Source organism: Lissotriton helveticus, chromosome 3_1 (genome assembly GCF_964261635.1).
Source record: "Lissotriton helveticus chromosome 3_1, aLisHel1.1, whole genome shotgun sequence".
Lineage (NCBI taxonomy): Eukaryota > Metazoa > Chordata > Amphibia > Caudata > Salamandridae > Lissotriton > Lissotriton helveticus.
Window position 1 is genome coordinate 1,749,433,188 of NC_136061.1, and position 2,414 is coordinate 1,749,435,601.

Sequence of the window (2,414 nt, forward strand, 5' to 3'; positions counted from 1 at the left end):
GAATGTCGCAGCCCATGTTCAGCATGGTGCTGAGGGATGTACTTGAGGCCATGATGATTTATCAGAATCGCTACATCCATTTCCTCCGGGGACGTGAATTGGCTGCCGTTAAGGGGGACTTCTATCCACTTGGGCACATCCCACATGTAGTCGGTGCAATAGATTGCACCCATGTGGCTCTGGTGGCACCGCAGGCGACGGAGCACATTTATCGGAACCGCAAACACTACCACTCCATGAATGTGCAGGTGGTGTGCCTTGCAGACTTGACAATTTCACATGTGTGTGCTAAGTATCCCGGTTCCGCACATGACTCTTTCATTATGAGGAACAGCATGGTGCCACGGATGATGGAGAATCTGCATCCTGAACGTGCCTGGATTGTGGGTGAGTTACACTACTGCTATCACGTGCTATGTTTCACTGGCTTTACTGTGGTCGTACAACATTGCTATGGGTCTTTTTTATTCACAGGGGACTCTGCATATCCCAGTAGGCCATGGCTGTTGAGCCCACTCCGGAATCCCCAGACACCAGCTGAGATCCGCTACAATGAGGCCCATGGCAGGACACGACGGGTAATTGAACAGACTTTTGGGCTGCTGAAGTCAAGGTTCCGGTGCCTTGACAGGACTGGAGGCGCACTCGCATACTCGCCTGGGAAGGTGTGCAAGATCGTTGTGGCATGCTGTATGCTACACAACCTGGCCATCCACAAGGGGGTCCCCCTGCTCCTGGACGACGGTGAGGAACCAAGGCCACAACCTGCTCAGGGACCTGAATCCAGTGATGAGGACAGTGGAGAGGAGGAAGAAGTTGACCAACGGCAGCAGCTAATCCAACGCTACTTCACTTGAAGGTGTGTGACGAGTTACAACGTCTACATAGTCTAGTGTGGTAGCCTATGTTGTGAATGGATATGCGCAGATGTTCACAATGCCACATGTTCTGTCACCTATGTATGGTATTGTTGGAATGGACGTTACGTACGGAGATGTATTCTGGACGGTATTTGTGCATATCAGCTAGACAATGTGTAGTGTACCTGTGATAATTTGGATATTTGTGGAGCTGTGATCTGTGTCTGTTGCCACGATGAGACCAGTGACTGTAGTTCTGTTGTGTCTCCCTAGGTGCTCCAGAGTGTTCCTGCCCTGCATACTGTACTTCATGTTTACATATCATGGACATTATCATCATTGTAAATACTGCACTAAAGAATTCAATACACAATATCTGGATTGTAAGGTATTTTATTTACGGGGTGGACATGTGAATTGTGCGGGAATATTTACAGGAAGGTGGGGAATGAGCAGTGAGTTGACAGTCATGGTCGCAGAGATGCAAGAGTAGACACCACATGGATGTGGTGACCCAGTCCAACAGACAGGTGACATTGCCAAGGCAATGTGGGGAAAGATAGTCCAAAACAGTCAATGCAGTTGGGGAGAGGGTTGTCTTCACGGCTGGCTCCGTGACTGGCGTGTGGCAGGTGCTTGGCTTCCAGAGACTCCCAGGCTCTTCTTTGGACCCCCCCTAGATCTTTTTGGCGGTGGGGGGCCTGCTGAATGGCCAACGGCGTCAGAGGACTCGCCCCTCTCTGTTGGCGCAGGGGAGGATGGTGGACTGTCATCCTGCTGCACAACAGGAGGGGACGGCGGTGATGGTTGGGACACAGGCCTGTCCCTCTGCAACGCCACTTGCTGGCCCATGAGGTCCACCATCTGTCCCAGGCGGTTATCGATGGACCTCATCAGCAGGATGAGCTCCCTTAATAGTTCATCCGACCGGCCACTTTGTCCCTGGACCTCTTGGTAGGCGTCCACAACTCTGGTGCAGTGGTCCAGGGATGGTGTCCACTCCTCCCGAGGTCTGGTGTTGACCCTTGCCCTCCCACCTTCTCTGCTGCCACGGACCTCTTCCCTCGCCACTGGTGCGCCATGCACTGGCTCCCTGCCCTCCACAGTTGTTGGTGTGGGCTGGTCATCCCTAGGAACACGGAGGGTGCTGCAGGTGGTACTGGTGGTAGTGGTGGTGTTGGTGCCAGTGGCTGCGGTGGTGGTTGCGGTGGTGGTTGCGGTGGAGGCAGAGGCCGTGACAGCAGGGGTCTGCTGCGTTGTTGTTGCAGCAGAGGTGGTGGTGGGGAGGATGGGTGCCTGGGACCTCTGGGTCTGTGGAACACCGGATGAGCCGGCCTGGAGCTCATCATCCAAACTGTCCTGGGAGTCTGCATCTGTGAGTCCATGTGCCGGAGTTGGAGACTGGCTCTGCTGGTCGTTGGTGTTGTCCCCAGCAGTGAGTTCTTCATCACCTGTGGAGTAGATGGGGAGTGGTCAGTGTTTGTGTCATCTGCGTATCATCAGCTGTCTGTACACTAGTGCATTTTGCTGTCCTCAGTTGTACAAATCATGGCA

General features: G+C 53.5%; 1 long non-coding RNA gene across 1 annotated transcript; it reads left to right on the forward strand.

Moving 5' to 3' along the window:
- The first annotated feature begins 207 nt into the window (after positions 1–207).
- On the forward strand, positions 208–1,227 carry LOC144825115 (uncharacterized). Its single transcript, XR_013609280.1, has 3 exons — positions 208–387; positions 475–859; positions 1,134–1,227. It is a non-coding gene; the product is annotated as an uncharacterized LOC144825115 (long non-coding RNA).
- Positions 1,228–2,414: the final 1,187 nt, after the last annotated feature.